The 16,347-nt window shown below is 38.9% G+C and overlaps 1 protein-coding gene across 1 annotated transcript in view; it reads right to left on the bottom strand.

Annotated features, from left to right (window-relative positions):
* SLC48A1 (solute carrier family 48 member 1) overlaps positions 1-15,175 on the bottom strand; it is a 1,155,028-nt gene extending 1,139,853 nt beyond the window's left edge. Inside the window, exon 1 of the mRNA XM_050746966.1 lies at positions 15,172-15,175. The gene's annotated coding sequence lies outside the window, so the exon portion shown is untranslated. The remainder of the gene's footprint in view (positions 1-15,171) is intronic.
* Positions 15,176-16,347: the final 1,172 nt, after the last annotated feature.

Below are 16,347 nucleotides of genomic sequence, written 5' to 3'. Positions count from 1 at the left end.
ACCTAGACTGGCCTCATCCGGAGAGGCTCTGCTCCACATAGCTCTCTCATCTTCTTTGGAGCAGAAGAATGTCTAGCCCAGATTTGGGGCTAGCAAAGGCATATTCTTCTCATGATGATGGCAGAGGTGTGAGAGACAAAAAAAAACATTCAAAGGCTCTGCCGGCACAGTTTCAAAACTGGTACACTGTCATTTCTGCCTAGTTATATTGGCCAAAAATAGTTATATGACTGAATCCAGTCAAGGGACGGAGAAATAATACTCTTTCCTTTTAGTGGGAGGAACTGTAAAGTCACATGAGAGGGGTGAAAAATTGGGACCTGATATGGTAAGGATGTGTGTCCCTTTCAACTTTCAAGTTGAAATGTTACCTCCAATGTTGGTGATAGGCCAAGTGGGAGGTGTTTGGATCATGGGAGCAAATCCCTCATGAATGTCTTGGGCCTGTCCTCATGGTAATGAGTTAGCTCTCATTCGATTAGTTCACATGAGACCTGGTTGTTTAAAAGAGCCTGGCACCCACCTCCTCTCTCTCTTGCTCCCACTCTTGCCATGTGATATGCCTTCTCCCACTTCAACCTTACACCATCATTGTAAGCTTCCTGAGTCTTCACCAGAAGGAGATGCTGGCACCACACTTCATGGACAGTCTGTGGAACTATAAACCAAAATAAATCACTTTTCATTATAAATTACCCAGTCTCAGATATTCTTTTATAGCAATACAAGAAGGGACTAACACACAAAACTGGTACTGAGGAGGGGGACATTGCTATCAGGATACTTGAAAATGTGGAAGCAACTTTGGAATTTGGTAACAGGCTGAAGTTGGAAATGTTGGGGGAGCTCAGAAGAAGACAGGAAGATGAGGCAAACTTTGGAACTTCTTAGAGACTTTCTAAATGGTTGTGAGCAAAATGTTGATAGAGATATGAACAGTGAAATCTAGGCTGACAAGATTGCAGATGGAAATGAGGAATATAGTGTAAACTGGAGTAAAGGTTACCTGTGTTATCTCAGCAAAGAACTTAGCTGCATCATTTTCTCATTCTAGGGATATGTGGAAGTCTGAACTCAAGAGTGATGACTTAGGGTGTCTGGCAGAAGAAATTTATAAGAAGCAAAGCATTCAAGATGTGGCATGGCTGCTTCTAACTACCTATGCTTAGATGCAGGAACAAAAACAAGACTTAAAGTTGGAACTTATGTTTAAAAGGGAAGCAGGGAGTAAAAGTGTAGAAAATTTGCATGCAATCTGGCATTTTGTTGGGGAAAGAATCCAGAAAGGCTGCAGAGCAACCACTTGCTAGAGATATTAGCATGACTAAAAGGGACCCAAGTGTTAATATACGAGACAATGGGAAAGGGCCTCAAAGGCATTTCAGAGATCTTTTAGGCAGTTCCTCCCATTGCAGGTCCAGAGGCCTAGGGGAAAGAATGGTTTTGGGGGCCACACCCAGGACTCTGCAGCCCTTGCAGCCTCAGGACACTCCTCCCTGCATCCCAGCTCCTGGCTACAGCTGCAGCTCAAAGGGCCTCAGGTAGGGTTTGAGCCATTCTTCAGGAGGATGCAAGTCATAAGTCTCGGTGGCTTCCATGTGGTGCTAAGCCTGAAGGTGCATAGAATGCAAGAGTGAAGGAGACTCAGCATCTTCCATCTAGATTTCAAAGGATGTATAAAAACACTGGGTGCCCAGGCAGAAGCTTGCTACAGGGTGGAGTCCCCAGAGATACTCTACTGGGCCAGTGCTGAGGGTAAATTTGGGGTTTGAGCTCCCACACAGAGTCCTCACTGGGGCACTTCCTAGTAGAGCTGTGGGAAGTGGGCCACTGCCCTCCAGACCTCAAAATGGTAGAGCCTCCAGCAGCTTGAATCCTGAACCTGGAAAAGCCACAGAAACTCAACTCCAGCCTGTGAGAGCAGCCACTGGGGCTGCACCCTGCAAACCCATAGAGACAGACTGTCCAAGGCCTTGGGAGGCCACCCTTTGTCCCAGTGTGCCTCAATGGAGCCAAAGGAAATTATTTTGGAGCTTTAAGATTTAATGACTCCCTTCTTGGGTTTTGGACTTGCTTGGGGCCTGTTACCTGTTTCTTGTGGTTGATTTCTCCATTCTGGAATCAAAATGTTTATCCAATACCTGTACCTCCATTGTATCTTGGAAGTAAATAACTTGTTTTTGGTCTTACAGGCTCATAGGTGGAAGGAACACACCTCCAGATGAGACTTTGGACTTGGGACTTGAACTTTTGAGTTAATGCTGGAATGAGTTAAAACTTTGGGGGACTATTGGGAAGGAATGATTGTATTTTGTAATGTGGAAAGAATCCGGGATTTAGGGGGCCAGATGTGGAATGATATGGTTTGGATATTTGTCTCCTGTCAATTTCATGTTGACATGTTGCCTCCAATGTTGGAGATAGGTCTAGTGGCAAGTATTTGGTTCATGAGAACAGATTCCTTATGAAGGGCTTGGTGTTGTCCTTGAGATAATGAGTGAGTTCTCACTCTTTGAGTTCACAGAGATCTGGCTGTTGAATGAGTGTGGCACCTCCTCCCTCTCTCCCTTGCTCCAACTCTTGTCATGTGATATGCCTGCTTCCCCTTCACTTTCTGCCATGATTGGAAGCTTCCTAAGGTCTCACCAGAAGCAGATGCTGGCACCATGCTTTTTGTACACACTACAGGATGGTTAGCCAAAATAAAACACTTTTCTACATAAATTACCCAGTCTCAGGTATTCCTATATAGCAATACAAGAATGAACTAACACAGAACAGATGATGTAAACTGCAAAACCAAAGTAGAAAACAATATGATCATCTCAGTAACACAGAGTATATATTTGAAACAAAAATGTATTTCTCTCAGCAAACAGAGCCTGGGTGACAGAACAAGACCGGGTCTCAAATTAAAAAGAAGAAGAAAAGAAAACTCTATTCCAGATTTTTGAAAAAGTCAATTGAAACGAAGATCACTAACATTTGCCTACCCTGGGGACTCAGAAATTGCTACACTTGTCAATGGCTAAACCTCAGTTTTAGGTAATGTGTGTGTCTATTCTCAGTAGGCCCTTTTCAGAATTTTCTGTCTTGGTGTTAAGTCACAATTTGGGTACTAAAGGAACTCCATCATTTTGTGCAAAGCTCCATTTCTATATTTGTTCCAAATAGTTGGAAAATTAGAAAAATTCACATTATTTTAAAAAGGTATTCTTTTTTATCATGATAAAGAATGTCTATTTTGATTTTAGTCAATCATACTTAACTCCAAGACATTAGATTATTACATTTCATCAGAGTAAAAAAGAATAAAAATGACTTATCACTTATTCAACTCTGAAAAATATTCTAGCTAGCTCAATAAGAAAAGTTTAAAAAAGGTATATAAGTATAGTCTACATTCCTTATTTGCCTCTGGGATTGGAAGTATTTCAGAATTTAGAAGTTTTCCGATTTTAGAAATGTTAATTTACTATATATCTTGTAACAACAGAAACTGGGGCAGCGTTCTGTAATCAGTAATACTTCTAGATTAAAATGTATGAGTATTCACACAAAGTTGAATCATTATGACTATAAACAGCCTCACATCCACTCAAGTCAGCTTTTGGTGCCAAACTTACAAACTTTCCATTTTTAAACTGAATTGCAAATAAGAGATCGTGAAATATGATTAAAAGGTAGACCAAATTATAGTTACCAGTAGGTTATTGGACTAGAAAACCCAAGAGAATTAACTAAAAAATTATAATGGAAATATATAAAGGTCATCATTTATTAAATAAAGTTCTTTTTTATATATGAACAAAACCCAGAAAATATAATAGAAAAGATTATTTTAATTATAGACACAGAACCTAAATTACACAGCAATTAGCTCAACAGGAATGTGTAACTAGTTTTTGAAGCAAACTTCAAAACATTATCTGAAGACATGAAATAAATAAGAATTGTAAACAAATTCCATTTAATTTGCTGAGAAGACATTATACTCTGGAGTTGTCAATACTTTCAGATTAAAATTATTAAAATTTAAGTGTTTAATGATATTCCACTCAATTTCCTAATAAAGCCTGTCTTTAAAGTTGATATAAATAATTACAAATTTCATCTGAAAAAAGAAACAGGAAAAATAGACTAGATTTAAAAAATAATAATAAGAAGGAGACTTATATTATCATATAATATTTCACTAAAATATACACTTACAAGGCAAGAGTAATGAAAACTGTGTGGTAATGGCGTAGAAATAAAACAATAGAAACACACATCTTTGTAGTTCTTAGTAGAGTCACTTTTGGAACGCTCAAAAACCCATTATAAATTGAATAGATAAACTTTTCAGTTTTCATTAATTATTTTCTATGTATATTTAGTCTAAAGACATTTTCATTGTTACATACATTTTCATCATGTATACACATAGTTGTTTTTTAAAAAGCAAATAATATACAAGGACATAATGAAAACGATGTCTTTCTCCTCATCTAATCTTTAGTATTATTTCTAATGGACAACTACATTTTTAAATTGTAGCTTAATTGGATAAATTTGAAGATATCTTTTATACTGTGATTTTTGCCAACAATCTAAGTTCCTGCCTATAAGCTCTTAGTTTTTTAACCTACAGAATTTCTTTCCTTAGCTTAATTCATATACTGTCAACATTTACCAAATTCCTTCTTCTTAATCCTCAGAAATTTTCAATTTTAAAATATTTTTAGACAATATTTAAGCCGATATCTAGATTTAAAAATGGTAAACTTGCACAATTTTATTGGACTTTTACTCTAGACATGTATATATAAGTGTTGCTGGTAATCATAAAGCACACAGAAAATATCTCCCTATTCAGTATTTTTTTTACGATATATTCCTTTCCTGAGTATGAAATAAAGGTGTTATGGGAGTCTATTACAGGGCCCAGTGCAGTGATTCAAAGTGCCTGTAATTCCAGCACTTTGGGAGGCTGAGGCAAGAGGATTGCTTGAGGCCAGGAATTTGAGACCAGCCTGGGCAACTTAGTGAGACTTGTCTCTACCAAAAAAATAGCTGGGCATGGTGGCTTGCACCTATAGTCCCAGCCTCTCCAGAGGCTGAGGTGGGAGGATCTCTTGAGTCCAGGGGTTTGAGGCTGCAGTGAGCTATGATCATGCCACCGCACTCCAGCCTGGCTGACAGATCAAGACCTTGTCTCAAATTAAAAAAGAAGGAGAAGGAGAAGAAAAGTTTATTCCAGATTTTGGAAAAAAAATCACTTGGAACAAAAGTCAGTAACATTTGTCTGTCCTGGAGCCTCAGAAATTGCTACATTTGTCAATGGTTAAGCCTCAGTTTTAGCTAATTTGTGTATCTATTCTCAGTATGCCCTTTTCAGGATTTCTGTCGGTATTAAGTCACAATACAGGTACTAAAAGAACTTCATCATTTTATGCAAACTTCCATTTCCATCCTTGTTCCAAATAGTTGAAAAATTGGAAAGAAATTCACAACAGGATGGGACATTGGCCAGGCTCGTAAGAACTTGACATCTCCTTTGAGATCCCAGGTTCCTCCACATTCAACATTTTGCTGCAAGCCAAGATCAAGGTAACAAACTGCTGCAAACCAATCTGCCAGGGATCAGAGGGTGTCTATAGGCCTGTATCTGCAGTCTATCCACTGTGAAGATAGACTAACATATCCGTTTTTTTAACTTTTATTTCAGGTTCAGAGGTACATGTGAAGGTTTGTTACATAAGTAAACTCATGTCATGGGGGTTTGTTGTACAGATTCTTTCGTCACCCAGGTATTAAGCCCAGCACCCAATGTTTAAAATAACACATACAGAAATTTCTACCTATGCTACAAAACATCATTTGCATAATGAAAATACATGACATCATGCAAAAGAAATAAAAATGTACTCATGAAGCAAAATGATTGTAAGTAGAGATGTTTGCCTTGACGTTAGGATTCAGAATAACTTGCAAATCTTGAGCAAGGGATTTAATCTTTCTAAGCATATTTACTAATAAAGATAAATGCTGACAAGCGATAAAAACTGTATGAGCCCAGGATGAGGAAGCATATTTTATTAGCAGTAATGTGGGTAAACAGCAGGGCTTGAGTCAGTGGTAACCTCACCATGAGTCAGTAGTAACATGATCTGACACCCAAAGGCAGACATATGGTCTGACCCCAATCAAAAACAAAACAAAAAATGTCTTAGGTTCTGAATGCTTCTCTTTAAAAAAGAGAGACAAACTCAAAAGTGTGCAGAAGAAATTAACTAGGATGGAAACCTGACCTCAAACTAAATTCTACGAGGGAAAAATCAAGTAAATAAGGAATTCCATTATGGAAGTTGAAATGGGAGTATGATTACTGTCTTCCAGTTACATGGCTGCCTCTGTTCTACGTGGCTTCAAAAGCTAAAAAGGGAGACTGATGTTGACTCAGTGTAAAGAGGAACTTTGTAATTTTCAAACGGCCTAATAATGGAAGTGTTGCCTTAGGCTTTCCACATCACTAGAGGTGCACAAGCATAGCTGGAAAAAAATTGCTTGACAAGGCTTTTGCAGGAATCAGCAGGGAGTTTAGGCTACATGACCTATAAAGTATCTCCCAATCCTGAAATGTATGAGTCCTTATTCTAAGACAAGAATTTAAAAGTAGCAGAATGTGAGTGCACACCAGATATCTCAACTCCATTATATCATCCTAATTAGTGGAAATTCTCCATGAATCACAGCCATAACGTGTGTGAATAAAAAAGCTAACCAGCTGTGACACCAGACAGGGTCCAAATAATGGTTCTGCTATTTGTTGACTGAGTATATGTGGACTAATCAATTAACCCCTCTGAGCCTCAGTTTCCTGTAAAATGGGGATAACTGCATGCATTTGCAGGAGTGTGGATAGATTTGAGGTAGTGTATGCAAAGCGTCTAGCCCTAAAGTGATTCTCAATCCACAGCAGCTATTATTATTACCATCAGAGAATGTCTGAAACATCATAATTCAGTTACAATAATGGAATTCTGAACTCAGTTCAACTTGATGAACTTTACTGCCTTACGTGAAAGAAAAATACTGATCAGATCAAGTAAGGAATGAAAAGAGGAGAATAATAGTCTCAACTTTAAGGAACAATACCAAACTTCTTTCTTCACAAGTACAGAATCTTTTTAAATTTTGACCCGTAATGTGCAAAAGGCATGCCACAGTCCAAGAACAGACAAAATGATCTCAGAGGGCAGCTTCTTTCTCCGCTCACTTAAATCCTAAGCCAGAGTTGTGTGATTTCTCAGCAAGGAGCACATTGTTTTATTTTCCCTAGTTTATTTTAGTCATGGAAGTTGGTGAAGATGTGTTAAAATATGTTAAGGATGTTAAAGTATCGAAATGTTGTCATTTCTCCTTCAGAGAGATGAAAGAAGGTGTGAGCATAATTTTCATTACTTTGTGTTTACTAAATTCTGATAGAAAGCATCAATCTTGGTAATATTATGAATATATAGATTTTCTAAAAATTTCCCAGATCTGCCCTTTAGTTTCAGCTGCCAGTATACAGTAAGTATTTCATGTGACAGTGGGAAGACTTACGGGCTCTACCTTAAAGAGACCTGGACTCGAGTCTGATCTCGGCTCTTGTGTCATCCTTCTAAAACATAAATCAGATCATGTCTGTTCTCAACTCAAAGCCCTCCAGGACCTAAAAGCTCAAAGCCCTTATCACACCCACCGGGCCCTGTGGGATGTGCCTCCTCCACTCCCTGCTCTCAGATGACATTTCCCTGCCCCTCTTGCCCTCCATCTTTGTATTCTGGCCACCTTGGTCTTTAAGTGGGAGTCCACCTCAGGGCCTTTGCACTTACTGTTCTCTCTGGCTGCAATGCTCTTTCCCCAGATATCCATGCAGTTCACTCCCTTTCCTCATTTGGAACTGTGCTCAAATGTCGCCTTTACTGAACATTGCTTCTAAGAAAGGACTCCCCTTCATCACCCTTTAACCCTCACCTTGCTTGATTATGTTTTCTTTGACATTTAGCATTACCTGACCTTTTATATATTTCTTTGTTTAATTTTTATTAAATATCTCCCTTCTCACTAGAATAAAAGTCCATGAAAGCAGTGACTGTGTTTGTTTTGCTCACTGCTGTAACCCCAACATGTAGAACGACACTACCTGGTGCATGAAAGACACACAATAAATACGTGTTGAATGAATTAATTAAAGAATTACTTTGAATAAGACACATAATCTTACTTGTGTTCCAGTCTGTAAAATGAGGAGGTTGAATTAGAAAATCTTTAACTTATGCTCACGTTCTAACATTCAGTGATTTTTTTTTTGTTTGTTTCCCAAGCTAGTTTTCTCAATTATTGTATTAGAAAAAGGAATACGTGGTTCCTTAAGGAACAAAATGCTTCTGACATACCCAAAGTTCTAAGTAAATATGATATTAGCATCACTATAATGTAAAATATTGCTCACAAAAAACATGTTACCATTCAGTCTTTTAAATATATTCCTCAAAAGACATCATCTCAAATATCTAGACACCAACCTTTGGCTGGGAAACAGATCAGTTTTTTTTTTTTTTTTTTGTGGCAACACTGACACCCAAGTCCACAATTACAAACTGTCACCTCTGTAGCTTGGAGTGGATGAAGAGACAAATCATTCCTTTAATGTCACAAAGAGAATTCAGGACTTGGCTAAGTAAAATATGTTATGGTACACAGATTTCATTATATCTGCAGCCAGCCAGCTCAAAAGAGGGTTCTAAGAATATTGCACCAATCAGTTGTCTTCAGCTTGCAAAAGCTGCCTTGCACTGGGCCATCGGTATTACCGTTTTGCCCTCAATGACCAGCTATCGTTCTTTTCATAACATGTTAGATAACTTTCAATATTCACCTTCCAAAAATATTCAGTGGTATACCCACCTCAATTTTAGAGTTTACAGAACTGGGGATCAGAAAGAATGAGAAACACAGTGAAAAATATTTCCCCGGTTCTGTATCACTGTGTCTCTGGGGCCTAGAGTATGGTTAGTACTCCATAGATATTTACTGAGTGAATGGTGGAGTGGTGGAGCTAGGATGTAAACCTGGGTGCGCCCACATAAGGCCCGTTCTTTGTTCATTCTACCCTGTGCCCTCCCAACCCTCACAAAGTCAGAAAGTTCAGAGGCAGCAAAGGTGAGGCAGGAGAGATTCAGTGATCTTGAGCCTCCTCTCCTAATTGCCACTATGCTGCATTTGTATCTAGAAAATGTCTGTCATCTTGGACCATGAAACATGAGAATACAGTTAAAAATCAACAAATAGAACAACAACAACATTAGGACTCAGAGTCAAACATCCTAGTTTCAAATCCTGGCTCTGACTCTTACAACATACCAATCTTTGGCTGTGCCACGTTAGGCTCCTTGAACCTCCGTTTTCTTATGTCTGTAGGTAAGAACCTCTGTTTCTTATTTTAGATGTTGCTAATTTGCTACTCAGAGGGTTGATGAGAAGACATACTACCTGGTACTTAGTAGGTCCTAAGAATTTATGTTCATTATAAAACACTAATGAACGAGACCATGATTATACAGGTCTACCGGTCTATTTCCTGTGACCAGCCTGTTCATTAATGAGGCCAGTTACCACTAGGGGACACTGAACTAGCAAGAAACTTAGAAAGAATCAGACTGAAGAAGATCCATACACCAGTCAGTATTGGAGCTCCTGGCTTCTCCCTCCTGGACGGATTGTTGAACTGCATTTGTTCTCATCACAGTCTCACTGTTGTAGAGGGAACATTTGAGAGAGGGGCACTCTCTCAGGATGACCAAGCAGTCCAAGGCTATAAGGAAAGAATTCTATTTCAATGCTGTGGTTAGGTAGCAACATCAGTATTTACATATGTGTTTCATTGTTATAACAACCACAGAAAGATAAGAATCTCTCTGCTGAATTTTCTATCAATGGCAGTTTCTAGACTTAATCAAATGGTCAGAGACCTCCCTTGGTGTTTTTCCTACTTTCCTAGGACTGAAACTTCTGGCAGCCCATTGTATACGTTTAGCAGGAAAATCCAAGTGAGTTGTATTTGCCTTGCTCATGTGAAAGATATGTCTGTACATTTGTCATGTTCTAAATAATGACTTGCACATATCATTGTTTAAAAAAAATCCTGTCCCTTGTTCCTTTCTTAATCCTGTACAAAGGAAGATTAAACTTCTTGGAAACGCTCCGGCCGGCATTACCAGAAAAGGAAGTCAGAAATGAGAACTTGAGGCCACCCCTTGCATATTTCTTTAACACAAGACAGAAACATTCACCCTCCCTCTACACTGAATATTATTTCAGAGTTTTCAGCTTGAGATTTCGAAATCTTTAACGGCAAAGATAGGACTCTATGATGTAACACTTCATTCAATAAAGGTCCCGTTTCCAAACGCTCCTCCTGATCAGCACAACCGTATCATTTATTATGCAGTCAGAGCCATTTTTGAGAGTGAAAGGAGATGTTCATAATGATGATGACAGAGGGGCATAAACTGATGAGTTTGTGATTACTTCATGCTTAATTGTGTTTAGAAACTCTTGAGACATATACTATCTTAACATTTTACCTTTAAAAAATTCATCTTAGAAAATACCTTTACATGAGAAGTATTTGTGCTTATTCTGTACAGACAAGGCTGTCTTGATTCTCAGGGCAAGTTGGTATCTGCCTCCTTGCTTGCCGATGGGTGGAGTATTCTCTCTCTTGCCCTCTCTCTCTCATTTCTAAGCCTTGGTGAGCCCTTTCTTTAAGTAGTCTCTTTGGCAGCAAATATTTCTTCTAAAGACTTCCTTCCAAGACCCATTCCCCTCCCAGGCAAACTCTGTGGAATTACTCTTATCTTCTCTCTGTGACTGTTTTGTCTTCTCTGACTATTTAAAAATGTGTCTATGTTATTATAATTCCAAAAATTTTTCTACTAGTTTTCTATTCTAAACAATAGTTATAATCTATTTTTGCAAGAAGGAAAATTACATATCAATTGTTCAATTAATGTCTTCTAAAAGGTAAAATGTTGCTTCTGTGTGTTTAATATGAATGCAGAAACAGAGAGACAGAGCCTGTCAGCAGAGGAGGTGGATCCTGCCACGGAGACAGGCAGATACCCCGGGTTATAGATCAAGGTAAAGTTATACACGTGCTCACCAACTGGGTGATTTCCTGTGAACAGCGGAGTCAGTACATTTACTGGAAAATCTCATTGAAAGGAAATGAGCATTATAAGCCCACTTGAATATTGCACGTTAAAATTCAGACTAAATAAGGAAGTAGAAAGGAAGTCACAGGGCAAAGAGTATGAAAAAGACAAAATACAGGGACCACATTTGTTGTTCTCTCTGCTTCCTGGGCACAGAATAAACAAATATTAGAATACTTGTTATTTAAAAATTATCTTCATTCTTCAGACTCCTTCCTGATCACTTTAGGTGGGAAATGACATATATGTGTAACACAAAAGTAAAATCTAAAAATAAAAGCCTCCTGGTATTTTTTTTTTAAAGTGTGTTCAGGTTTTCTAAGCTAAGTCTTCTCTTTTTTGTACAAGAGACACTTCTAGTTTTGTTCTTACTAGCCCGTTTGTTCAAAATAGAAGGTTCTAACGACAACAGTTTTTTAAAAGTCTCCCAGGGTTGTAAGCTCAGAGATACACAGAGCTCCAATTAGGTAGTAGCGCTTGTGAGCAGCTTGCAAACAGCATTCCAGTGTCCGGCAGTCTGCAAGGCATTTGGAAAACCAGTTCTGTATTTCCCTTAATAGCCAGCTCCAATCATCCACAAATAAGTTTACTATACGCTTTCATACATTGTTCTAAATAATGACTTGCACATATCATTGTCTAAAAAAATCCTGAGCACACCCATTGGTAAAAGCACCACTCCAACTTCTCCACACACTTAGTCACTTTCTCTCCCTCTTCTCTCACCTTTGGCCCACTCTGAGGCACAAAATGTTCAGTGAGCAGGACCCATCATTATTTCTCTAGGGACCCTGAATACTGGCCTTCTGTTTATAAGTTCATTTTCCAAACATTTTCTCAGAACACTCAACCGATAGTTAAACTCTATTAGTTAATTTAGTCTCCAGGAATATGCTGTACACGGCCCCTTATTTTCTGGTAAAAACTAAATTTAACAAAAAATAAAAGACTTGCAAATATCTTTCTCATAAATAAAAAGGTGTTAGCTACAAGAGTCCCTTATCCAAAGGCATAGAGGTAGTTAAGAAAAAAAAAAACAAAAACAAAACTTTTTGAGCACTAAAGTACAATTTTGCATCCAAGTGGGATGGAAATTTTGATGCCAGTGCACATGGGCATTATAATTATAAATTAGGTGATTTCTCCTGGGTCCTGCCAGGCACAAAGAACATTTGGCTATGTGTGTGTCAATTTAACTGAAGTCATTACTCAGGAAACTGGCTTATGCTCCTCACTTAACATGTTCTTTTTAAAGCACTGGGATTGGCTCACTAAAAGAGCCTTTTGTAAAGTAATAAAACTTTTGCTTGTGTGAATTTTACCCTACTAATTGCTAAATTCCTTTTTAGTGTATAGGATTTCCTCACAGTGAAAAGCCCTCATTCTGTGATTTGATACAAAAGACATACCATGTTAAATTTCCCGTGAAATCTAATACATCGGGGAGGGAAGTAAAAACCATTACTGAGTCTTTTCCTCCTCATGAGGTGAGAGAAAATTGCTGCCTCCTTGTGGTACCTTAACCCCTGGTTTGCCAGTATTGTCTCTTCTTGTAGTAGCTGTGTCCAAAAGGATAGCTAAAAAAGCAGCGAGGCTCACTTTTTATCATTCAATAAGCTACAGTATTAAAAATTATATTATTTTAATCATGTTTATCATGTTGCAAAGACAAAACACAAACATCTGAAAGTGTATGAAATGGCCTTATGTCCAGTTTCAGCCCAAGTGTAGCAGTAGCCACAGACTGGGGGCGGTTCCCTGCTGCAGATCAGCTGAGTCCTGGCCACTCTCGGTGATGTGGCCCAGAAGTTTGGAAAGGCAAGGAAGGTATGAAGGTAATTCTAATTTCGGATTGATGGAATAACTCAAACAACTAACTCACTCAGCCCTAGTTCTCCCTTTAATGATTCTGAAAGGCAAAAGTTGACAATTCTACTTGACCCTATTTTGCCCGTTTTCTGTTTATTCTGCGTAGTGTAACAGCTAACAGCTCTAATGATTGTCTCTCACTGTACTGAGTCATCAAGTAAGGCTGACTGGTCATCACTTAACAGGCAGTTCTCTTTGCAAAGGGACAGAGTTTCTATATTTGGTTCATGCTACAAATGACATTTTATGACAACTGTGCCTCAAAAGTGGTTTTTTCTTAAAAAAAAAACACACACACACAGAAAAACAAAAAACAAAAAACAAAAATACTCCTAGAAAAGTATTTCTCTCCTTATTCAGTATTGCACATCTCTCCTCTGAAAAGGAAAACAATTCAAATATGATAACTTTCTGAATTTGTTGGGTGTTGCTTAAGAAAAAAGAAATACGTACACATTTCTGATTATCTCCAGCATAGAATTGTTTAAGCCCTAGGGCAGTATATGTGTTGGCTTATATGGCATTGAGCTCTCCCAAGGGAGACTGTACCCCACTTCTGAAGAAAGTATCAGCTTTCCCTTATAAGAACTGGCAGAGCTAAAAAAAAACAATTTCTTTGTCTAGAGCCAATACCTTTTACCCAAGCATATTATTATCTTAGTAATCTATTTCGTATAAAAACAACATTTGATCAAAATTAAGTTAGGGTGTCAGATAAGCTGGAGCCTTCAACTGTTTGGTTTATTTTTCACAAGTTCTAGAAGATGAGTTTAAGATACCTGAATGAAAACACACACCCTTGCTGATTTTGCAAGCTTTCCAGCTACGTAGACCTAGAGTTTTGCTTACAGAGTTAGAAGGATCCTTATGCATTATCTAGTTCTGTGGAGAAACTGAGGCCAAGAGAGGTCAAGGGACTTGCCAAAGGTCATAACCAAGCAGTACCAAGAACCATCCTTTCCTGCCTCCTAGTCCAGGACTCCTCCCATTATACCATCCTGTCGTTATTTAGGTCAGCATTCAATTAATGAACTATGACATTATGCACCCACCTCTATTTTCACAAACATTCTAACATTCAACAAACTTACATAAAACAAATTTTGTAACTAACTAGCATTCAGGAAGTATCTCCTTCTAAAGAACTATCATCTTGCAAAAACTTAGTATTTGGTAAATCAAACAAGCTGTTTTTGTGACATATTATATTCCTTCAATCAAAGCTCTGAATCTAGAAGAAATTTAAGCACAAAGCTGGCAAAATAAATTAGCAGAGTGGGCCCCAATGAACATGGCAGACCTCAAGGCAGCTGTGCCAAGGGGTGGGTAAGGCGGCAGCCAATCAAGAGCACCCATTCAGGGCATGAACACAGCACAAGCAAGAGGCAGAAGTGACAAGGCCAACGTGACTGCCCAGACTGGGAAGAGCTAAAAACCCTCAAAATCGCTCTGCCAGAAGTTAGCAACAAATACAATAATGCCTGAGAACATTGTTGTTTTTGCATGGCTTCAAATTACTAGAAATTCCTGACTAATATCCCCTCTCCCACCCCTACCTTCAGGCCTTATGTAATTTACTGTTAGGTAACCACTCTGTGACATTTCAATGGCCTTTTTATATTTCAACAAAACTTATTTTTTTACCATTTTCCAGGATGAATTATGAAAATGTCTAAAGGCACACGACTATCAAACATTAAAAGTCATGCTGTAGGCTGGACGCAGGGGTTCACACCTATAATCCAGCACTTTTGGGGGCCAAGGCAGGAGGATCATTTGAGTCCAGGAGTTTGAGACCAGCCTGGGCAACATAGTGAGACCCTGTCTCTACAAAAAGTACAAAACAGATTAGCTGGGTTTGGTGGCTCACATCTGTGGTCTCACCTACTTGGGAGGCTGAGGCAGGAAGGAGGATCACTTGAGCCCAGGAGGTTGAGGCTGCAGTAAACTGTGATTGTGCCACGTACTCTAGCCTGGGCAGCAGAGCAAGACCTTCTCTCCAAAAAAGTCATGCTGTAGTTGAAGACACTACCCCAGTTCAACTCGTATGGCCTTTCCCCAACTATTCACAAGCTCATATGTGCATGCATGCACACACACACACACATACACACACACATTCCCCCAAATATTTGGGATCTTACACACAGCTGTATAAACCAAATTGGGAAAAGTTGGGGAAGGCAGTTTGCATCCGTGCAGTATAGAATCCCCTAGACAGACCAGACCTTACAAATAAATTCATTGATTACTGGGGTTACCAAGCACCAGCTGAGGCCAAGGCATCACTGTGGTAGCTGTCTGCTTTCTTCAGGGGAACGGAGTTCTCTTTTTTAAATGGACCTACCTACTAAGCCACCTAATAAATACCACACTGATACTTTTAAAGGAAAACTATGCTAATTCCCAAATGTCCAAGGCAATCTCTCAATCCCAGGAAATACTGACCGGCTGGCAGTAATAGTTGACTGGCTGGCATTCCCTCATTTCCTACCACAGAATGGGCAGAGCCCAATACCCAGGCCCCTCCAGAGTCCTGAGGAAGGAAATTCAAGTTCAACCCTCTCATTGTGAAGGTGAGACAACAGACAGACCGTGGGGCAAATGTAAGAAGTCCTGGTTCAGGTCGTTCAGCCTTTGATCTTTCTATTTGTGACAGAAATCATGGGTGAAACAAAACCAAATTAGAATCTTCATAGTAATTCTGCAGTCTTGCAAATATTTTCCCGACTTTGTTAATGTGCCCTCTGCTTTCTGTGAATAATTACAATGAAAAACACAGACCTGGACCATACCACAAAGTTTCTAGTACTTGCCCTTTCCAAATTCTGGGGTTTAAGTGTCTCTACTGTGTGTTCTTAGCCCACTCTGCTTTTCTTGTGATAGAACTGATCAAACTGCGTTTGAATTGCTCATGTCTGCATTCCCATTAAACCGTACCTCCACAAGGGCAGGGACCATATCTGTCTCATTCACCATTATGTCCCCTGGCATACACATTGCACCAGTTCACTAAGATTATTAAGTCATTCAACAAATATTTATTGAAGACTTACTATGTGTCAGGCTGTGTTCTGTGTGCTAGAAATACAGCAAGCGCAGAGCAAACCAGAAAGCCTGAAATACCATGGAGATTACACTGTAATGAAAGTGTTAGATGTCATTTAGTTGCCTGTCTCGGATCCCTTTTACCTGGCCAACACTTCCTCTCCCAGTTTCTATGCATGTTGGC

Source organism: Macaca thibetana, chromosome 11, assembly GCF_024542745.1.
Source record: "Macaca thibetana thibetana isolate TM-01 chromosome 11, ASM2454274v1, whole genome shotgun sequence".
Classification (NCBI taxonomy): Eukaryota; Metazoa; Chordata; class Mammalia; order Primates; family Cercopithecidae; genus Macaca; species Macaca thibetana.
The sequence above is the reverse complement of the archived record's forward strand: the minus strand, read 5'-3'. Positions and strand labels throughout refer to the sequence as shown.